This window comes from Medicago sativa, chromosome 1 (assembly GCF_051527215.1).
Source record: "Medicago sativa cultivar Bolivia chromosome 1, Bolivia_mono, whole genome shotgun sequence".
Lineage (NCBI taxonomy): Eukaryota > Viridiplantae > Streptophyta > Magnoliopsida > Fabales > Fabaceae > Medicago > Medicago sativa.
The window spans coordinates 65,246,250-65,255,425 of NC_140749.1; the positions used below are offsets into that span (position 1 = coordinate 65,246,250).

The 9,176-nt window shown below is 37.1% G+C and overlaps 1 non-coding gene and 1 pseudogene across 1 annotated transcript; one reads left to right on the forward strand and one right to left on the reverse strand.

Annotated features, from left to right (window-relative positions):
• Positions 1-2,196: 2,196 nt before the first annotated feature.
• On the reverse strand, positions 2,197-2,303 carry LOC146956450 (small nucleolar RNA R71). Its single transcript, XR_015025267.1, has one exon. It is a non-coding gene; the product is annotated as a small nucleolar RNA R71 (small nucleolar RNA).
• Positions 2,304-2,785: 482 nt separating this feature from the next.
• Positions 2,786-7,767, forward strand: LOC146956451 (uncharacterized; annotated as a pseudogene).
• Positions 7,768-9,176: the final 1,409 nt, after the last annotated feature.

Here is a 9,176-nt window from a genome sequence, read left to right on the forward strand (position 1 = left end):
AGATAATGAACAATGTTTTTTTATGGATTTGTAGTGTTTTTTAATGTTATGTTTTCTGATTTAACGATACAAATGAGGGGCGAAAAAGAGAAAGAAGAAGAAATTTGGAAAAGAAGAGAGATCACAAGGAGGAAGAAGAAGAAATTTGGGAATTTAGGGATTTGAATCCCCTATGGATTGGGTTGGATCGATGGACCGGGTCATATTATCCATTTCGTTAGACCCAATCCATTAAAAAACAATAACAAAAAAAAAATTGTCGCGTCACCATTTCGTTTGGTGACTATTTATGCTAACGGAGTAAAAATATGGGGATTTTAAAAACATTTATTGAAAAGTAGGGACTATTCTTTAAAGCGGCGCAAAATGTAAGAACCAATAACATATTTAACCAAAAAGAAAATGAGTCGCACAGTGACACTCATTACTCATAGTCATATAGTCTAGTTAAAACTCAAAAGTCAGCATATCACACAAGCCAACAAAAAAATCAAACCAAATTACAAGTGTGTAGCAAAAGTCAACATATCATACAAGTCAGCAGATCACTTTCAATCTTCAAATTCAAACTCTTCTATTCTAAACAAAATTTGAACAATGATGGGATAAAACCGCAAGTGCAGTCTATTTTATTGCTTTATTTAGTTTAGTTTTATAAAGATTTGATTTTATTTTATTGCATATTCATTTCCTTTTTGAATATTTTACTTCAAATTGCTTTTTATTATATTTTAGGAACGAATATATGGTGGAAGGTGTCTTGGAGCAAAAGAAAGAGGACTGGAGCACATACGGTGCAGAATTATGAAAATACAGTGCAAAAATATGTTCCCACCAAGTCAGAAGCTTGGCACGGCCAGTGCCAACATGTGGCACGGCCGTGCCACCCCCAGAAGCCTCTTTTGCTGCTTTTCTTCAAGCCCAAGTTACTCCGTTGCAGCTTTACTGTTTTGCCCTTATAGTTGCTTAGTTTCTAAGTCGATTGTAAAGCTATAAATAGAGTAGCATTCCATCATAAACAATTCACCTTTGCTTAGAATATTTTCAGCATTATTTCAATAAAAGTCTTTATTTTCCTTTACCTTCTTCCTTGCAATTTACTTTATTGTTTTCTCTCTTCTTCCCCCATGTCTACGATGAACATGAGTGAGTAGACTTTCTTTGTCTTGGGATTGTTGGATAAGTCTAATGACGTAATCCGAATCAATCCAAGCCTTAAACCCTAATTATATGTTACCTTAATTTCTTATCTAAATTCACTGTTTTAACATGAATTAATTATTATCAAACTGTGGAAGCGAACGCGGAGGGTTTGATAATGGTTAATTCATCATCACAAATATCAATTCATAAAGCGAACGCGGAGCTTTGATATTCGAACAAGTGAATTTAGAAAGGTTTACGAAACATGAGAATAGTCTAGCAAACCTTGGGACACATAAAGTTTCGATCTTCAAGGGTCCCAAAGGCAATCACCCATGAGAATAAGTGTGGTTGTTGGAGGGATACACTCACTGACTTCGAGAGAAGCTTTGATACGCTAAAGAGAAACTTGTCCTTAGAAATTAAGAATAACGTAGAATTATAAAGTTTAAGGCTTGATTGTGAAGGATTCGTTGTTATGACGAACCAATGATCCCAAGGCTCTTTATTATTATTGTTATTTACCTTCAGCAACTAAACCTCTCTTTTTATAACTTTTCTCCTCCTCTAATCATTCTTTTTAAGTTAATTGAATTAAACAACTCCCTAGCGGAACAATACTCTTTACTACTATTATTACTTCGATAGACCGTGCACTTGCGGTTTGGCCTATCAAGTTTTTGGCGCCGTTGCCGGGGAGTTAACTAATTTAATTAACTTTTCTTTAGTGATTAGATTTCTCTCTTCTTCTTCTTCCTTTTCTTTTTCTTTTTATTTTTATTCACCATTAACTTCTTGGAGAACACAAGATAATACCGACATGGCTGAAAAACGTGCTCTTAAAGAATATGTAATTCCTTCAAAGGAAGAGCCATATGCTATTATCGTGTATCCAACGGTTGAGGGTGAAGACTTTGAAATTAAGTCTGCCCCTTTTCTCTAAAAAACAAGGCTCTTAATTGGTTCCATTCTCTGAGAGTTGGTTCCATCAGCTCATGGGACCAATTGAAGCAAGAATTTCTCATCCGTTTCTTTCCCCCATCAAAAATCGGCCAACTAAGGGCAATGCTCTTCCAATTCAATCAAAAGGAGGGGGAATCTCTTCATGATTCATGGGAGCACTTCAAAGAAATGCTCAAACTTTGCCCCCTCCATGGATTAGAGGAATGGTTAATTATCCACACTTTTTACAATGGTTTGTCATGTGCTACTAAAATCTTTGTTGATACAGCTGCAGGTGGTGCTCTAATGAACAAGGACTTCAAGATAGCTTATGCTTTAATTAAAGACATGGCTCTAAATCTCTTTCAATGGACCGATGAAGAAGTCGTTACGAAGTCTTCACCCTCCAAAAGGGGGGCAGGTATGTACGAAATCTCTAACTATGACCACCTTGCTTCTAAGATCGATGCACTAACCTACAAATTTGAAAAACTTAATGTTAGTGCTAGCACTCCTACTTCTACACCTCCCTCTTGTAAAAAAATGTGGTGAATGCAAACTAGGCAGTGTTGAACAAATAAATTTTATTCAAAACAACCAAGGGGTAAGCCTTAATAAAAACCCCCTGGTTCAAGAAACAACACCGCCAAGTTATGCAAGCGTTCAAAAAGTCATTCAAAAATCTAATCTTGAACTTTTAATGGAAAATTATCTTTTGAATCAATCCGCACAATTCAAGGAACTTATGGATCAAACTAGACTTTTGAATGACTCTCTTGTTACGCTTACATCAAAAGTAGACTCTATTTCCTCTCACAACAAGATCTTAGAGACTCAACTCTTCCAAGTTGTCCAACAAATTTGCCAACCTAGAATGAACGTTGTTACACTTAGGATTGGTAAGCAATTAGAGGACTCCCCGAGGACCAAGCCTAGTGAGGTTGAGAAAGAGATTAGTGAACCACAAGGTGAGATAACTAGAGAAGAGGGCGAAAAACCACCAAGTGGGGAAGTTACACCACCTACCTTCAAGCCAAAAATTCCTTTCCCTCAGAGATTTGCCAAGTCTAAGCTTGATGAGCAATTTAAAAAGTTCATTGAAATGATGAATAAAATCTACATTGATGTTCCCTTCACCGATGTCCTAACTCAGATGCCTACCTATGCCAAATTTTTAAAAGAAATTCTTTCAAAAAAAGAGGAAAATTGAGGAGAGTGAAACAGTGAACCTTACGGAAAAGTGTAGTGCCATCATCCAAAATAAATTGCCACCCAAGCTTAAGGATCCAGGAAGTTTCTCCATACCTTGCGTCATAGGTTCTGAAATAGTAAAAAAGGTGATGTGTGACTTAGGAGCTAGTGTCAGTTTAATGCCTTTATCTCTTTATGAAAGGTTGGGATTGGGGGAACTTAAGTCAACTAGGATGACCCTACAATTAGCAGACCGTTCCATTAAGTACCCAGCTAGAATCATAGAGGATGTCCCTGTCAAAGTAGGATAAATATATATCCCTGCAGATTTTGTTGTGATGTAAATAGAGGAGGACAACCAGGTACCAATACTTTTAGGAAGGCCCTTCCTTGCTACCGCAGGAGCCATAATTGATGTTAAGCATGGTAAGTTGGCATTTAATGTTGGTAAGGAAACTGTTGAATTTGAACTTACTAAACTAATGAAGAATCCTTCCATCAAAGACTCTTGTTGCATGTTAGATATAATCGACCATTGTGTGAAAGAATGCCCATTAGCATCAACTACACATGATGGTTTGGAAGTATGTTTGGTGAATGATGCAGGTACAAAGTTGGATGGAGATGCCAAAGAGTATGAGAAGTTGTTGAATGAAAATCCTCCTATGGAAGATATGGGTGTGGAGGAACTAATGGAAGAAGAACTGGCCCCTCTACCAAAGGAGGCACCAAAGGTGGAGCTTAAACCACTCCCACCGAGCTTGAGGTATGAATTCTTGGGCCCTAATTCAACTTACCCTGTTATTGTGAATGCAAATCTAAATGAGGTTGAAACTGAAAAATTGCTTTATGTCCTCAAGAAGTACCCTAAGGCTATAGGTTATACCATTGATGACATTAAAGGAATAAACCCCTCATTATGTACACATAGGATATTACTTGAGGAGGACTATAAGCCCTCCGTTGAACACCAAAGAAGGTTGAACCCTAACATGAAAGAAGTTGTGAAAAAAGAAGTCTTAAAACTCCTAGATGCAGGTGTTATCTATCCAATTTCTGATTCTAAATGGGTTAGCCCCGTTCAAGTTGTTCCTAAAAAGGGTGGTCTCATAGTTATTAAAAATGATAAAAATGAATCCATTGCAACTAGAACAGTCACCGGTTGGAGAATGTGTATTGACTATAGGAAGCTTAACAAGGCAACCCGTAAAGATCACTTCCCACTCCCCTTTATAGACCAAATGTTAGAAAGGTTAGCTAAGCATTCACACTTTTGTTACTTAGATGGGTATTCCGGATTCTTCCAAATACCTATTCACCCTAATGACCAAGAGAAAACCACTTTCACATGCCCCTTTGGTACCTTTGCCTATAGGAGAATGCCTTTTGGTCTTTGCAATGCCCCCGCTACTTTTCAAAGATGCATGATGTCTATTTTTTCTGATTTTGTTGAAAACATAATGGAAGTTTTTATGGATGATTTTTCTGTGCATGGATCTAGTTTTGATAATTGTTTGACTAACCTGGAAAAAGTTTTGGAAAGATGTGAACAGGTGAACTTAGTGTTGAATTGGGAGAAGTGTCACTTCATGGTAAGAGAAGGCATTGTCCTAGGACACTTAGTTTCTGAACGGGGTATAGAGGTGGACAAAGCAAAAATTGAAATTATTGAAAAAATGTCTCCTCCTACCTCGGTGAAGGAAGTAAGAAGTTTCCTAGGGCATGCAGGGTTTTACCGCCGTTTCATCAAAGATTTTTCTTCAATAACTAAGCCACTAACAAGCTTGCTCCTTAAGGATGCAGATTTTGTGTTTGATGATGCATGCCTAAAGGCATTTTGCAGGTTGAAAGAAGCTTTGGTCACTGCCCTTATCATACAACCACCGGATTGGAACTTACCTTTTGAAATAATGTGTGATGCGAGTGACTATGCAGTTGGGGCTGTGTTGGGACAAAGAAAAGACAAGAAGATGCATGCCATTTATTATGCAAGTAAGACCCTTGATGGGGCACAGGTAAATTATGCCACAACAGAAAAAGAATTGTTAGCGGTAGTCTATGCCATTGACAAATTTCGGCCATACTTGGTGGGATCAAAAATTATCATTTATACAGATCACTCGGCAATAAAATATTTGTTAAACAAAAAAGATGCCAAGCCAAGGTTGATCCGATGGATTTTGCTCCTCCAAGAATTTGACCTTTAAATAAAAGATAAAAAGGGTACCGAAAATGTTGTAGTTGATCACTTGTCCCGCCTTAGGGAAACCAATGAGGATGAGTTGTCCCTGGATGATTCATTTCCGGATGACCAACTCTTCTTATTGACACAAACTAACGCACCTTGGTATGCAGATTTTGTTAACTTTCTTGCAGCTGGAGTACTACCACCCGGATTGAGCTACCAATAAAAGAAGAAGTTCTTCCATGACCTCAAACATTACTATTGGGATGAACCTTACCTTTTCAAAAGAGGCTCGGATGGGATCTTCAGAAGATGCATTCCTGAAAATGAGGTAAGTAGTATTCTAAACCATTGCCACTCCTCTTCTTATGGTGGCCACGCCAGTACTCAAAAGACTTCTTTCAAAATTCTTCAATCTGGTTTCTGGTGGCCATCACTCTTCAAAGATGTGCATCAATTCATTTCTAAATGTGACAAATGTCAACGCACCGGTAACATTACTAAGAGGAATGAAATGCCCTTAAACAACATTCTTGAAGTCAAAATTTTCGATGTATGGGGTGTTGATTTCATGGGGCCTTTCCCCTTTTCTTTTGGAAATCAATACATATTGGTGGCAGTTGACTATGTGTCCAAATGGGTTGAGGCTGTTTCCTCTCCCACTAATGATGCACATGTTGTTATAAAGTTTTTCAAAAATATTATCTTTCCAAGGTTTGGAGTGCCAAGGGTTGTAATAAGCGATGGAGGGTCTCACTTCATTTCTAAACTTTTCGAAATTTTTTTACAAAAGTATGGAGTGAAACACAAAATTGCTACACCCTATCACCCACAAACTAGTGGAAAAGTTGAGGTCTCCAATAGACAAATAAAAGCCATTCTTGAAAAAACGGTTTCTAACTCTAGGAAAGATTGGTCAAGTAAGCTCCACGATGCTCTTTGGGCCTATAGAACGGCTTACAAAACTCCGATTGGAATGACACCTTTTAAACTAATCTATGGAAAATCTTGTCACCTTCCGGTTGAACTTGAACACAAACCCTATTGGGCAGTAAGAAGCTTCAACTTAGATCCCAATCTAGCTGGTCAAAGGAGAAAACTTCAGTTAAGTGAGTTAGAAGAACTTAAGATTGATGCTTATGAAAATGCCCGTATTTACAAAGAAAGAACTAAAAATTGGCATGACAAGCATATCCTCAAAAGGAACTTCAAGAGTGGTGATCTTGTGCTGCTCTTTAACTCTAGGTTAAGGCTCTTTCCAGGTAAGTTAAGATCAAGGTGGTCCGGTCCGTTTAAGGTTCGCAAAGTCTACCCCTATGGGGCTATTGAAATTTTTTCTGAAAAGACTGGAACTTTCAAAGTTAATAGCCAAAGACTAAAGATTTATAATGAAGGTGAAGCTGTTGAAGAAGAAACAATCCTAGCCCTCTCAGATCCTCCTTGAGGAACTACTCTTTCATCTTTCGTCAAGCTAGTGACGTTAAAAGAGCGATTCATAGGAGGCAACCCACGCATTTAATTGCTTTATTTTGTTTGTTTTCCTTTATTTTAAGTGTTTTGTAGGTAATTGTTCGAGTCTGATTCAAGAAAAAGTGAAAAATCTGAAGCCCCCAGGACCAGAAGGTTGGCACGGCCCGTGCTAAGGTTGGCACGGCCGTGCCAGGTTTTTAAAGCAAAAAAGGTGGCCAAAGTCAGAATGTTGGCACGGCCCGTGCCAAGGTTGGCACGGCCGTGCCCGATCCCTACATGCCTATAACCTCAAAATTTTTCTTTCTCCTCATTCATTCTCAAACACAAACCTCTTTCATCTCTCAAACTTCTCTCTAAACCTCCATAACCACCCATCTTCAAACCTTCATATCTCCCTCAAAACTTCACCAATCAATCACAAACTTCATCCCAAACACAAACCACCAATCAAAAACAACTCTCATCCATCCAAACCCATAGTTCACCAAACCCTTATCTCCATAAACCCTAACCCAAAAACCACAAAATCTTGACCAATCTCTACATCTAATCCCATAAACCTTCCTAAAACATCAACCCCAACCCTAAACCAATCCTTTCCACCAAAAATCTTCTAAAACCCTAAACCTTCAAACTTACCCACAACCAAGGTCACATGGCTTCAAGAAGAAGAAGTGGAAAAGAACCAGCAAGCTCTTTCGGTCCTCCCCCAAAGAAGCAAGCACAAGTTAAGAATCACGGAATCCAGTTCAAGGACAACAAGCAAAGGGACAGGTATAAAATTCTAATCTCTAAACCATTGCATCCTTCTCAATATTCAGATACCTATACTTTAGATGTGCTAGAGCTTTTAGATGATGTTGCTAGAATGATAGGCAAGCTAGGTTGGACTAATTTGTTGAAGCCTATGCGGGGTTATGAAAATTTCACTTATGAATTTTTAAGCTCAATTGTTTTCACTAAAGATAAGTTGAATTTTGATAACCCTAACCATAAAGTTGTTTTCCGGTTAATGAATGTTGATTATAATATGTCTCTTCAACACTTTTGTGATGCCTTAGGTTTTGCAAATGAGGGGTATATTCATGATCATTGGGATTGTAACACCCCGTTTTCCCAACGTAAAAATTTCTTAAATAAAATCAGAGTTTTTCATCATAAAACGGAATGTCACATTTCTTAAAAAACGTAAATGGAATAATAATTTATCCTTCAAAAATATAACAACATAATCTTTAAAACTTCGCAGCGGAATAGTTTGACAACTTAAATAATCTTTGGCACAAGGGTCTCAATATAAAATTTCATAAAATTTAGTTCAACATCAATTCTTGAAAGATTCATAAAGTAATACGTAAGGAACAGAAAGTAAAGACATAATCCCATCCCGTTACGTATCAGAGCACCTAAGACATACTTGTGAGGAGTCCACTCACGACCGCAACTAATCCTGGTTACTTGCAAGTTACCCATACGAAGAGCAACATTTCCAAGCAGAGGGGTGAGATTTCTCAAACAATAATATAAAGCATATAAATCATATAAAGTACATTTAACAACTTAAACATCTTATAATTCATTAATCATATCTAGCAACTTAAACATCCTTAGCTAGTGTCATTATTCTTCCTACATTAGTCATATACTTCATATTATATCATCATATAAATATCATCACATATCTACAAATATTAGTCATAAGCATTATCATATATCCTTTTAATCATATCATCTTAATCATAGACATAAACAACATCATATAACATCAAGTACTAATCATAACCATCTCATAACATTATATATCAACCATAAACATAATCACAAACAATCCATCTTAAATATAATTACGAGGAATCATCATACATCATCATTAGTAAACGTATAACATCTTATCATATTCACATATCAACATATCATAAATCACATAGCATCTTATCATAACAACTTCATATTCAACCATCATAAACAAATCATAATCAACATCATCATCAATCCTAAACAACATCATCGTCAAACATCATCATCAAAATCAAACATCATCATCAAACATGAACAACATCATCGTCAAACATCATCATCATCATTAAATCATAATTAAATATAAGTTATGACGACTCTACAATGCAACAACAACTTCAACAACAACTTAGACAACTTCAACAACAACTTAGACAACTTCAACATGCATGTGGTACCACCAGGGCATTAAGCCCCCTTCGCTAAGGTCATATTTGGACCTGTCGGG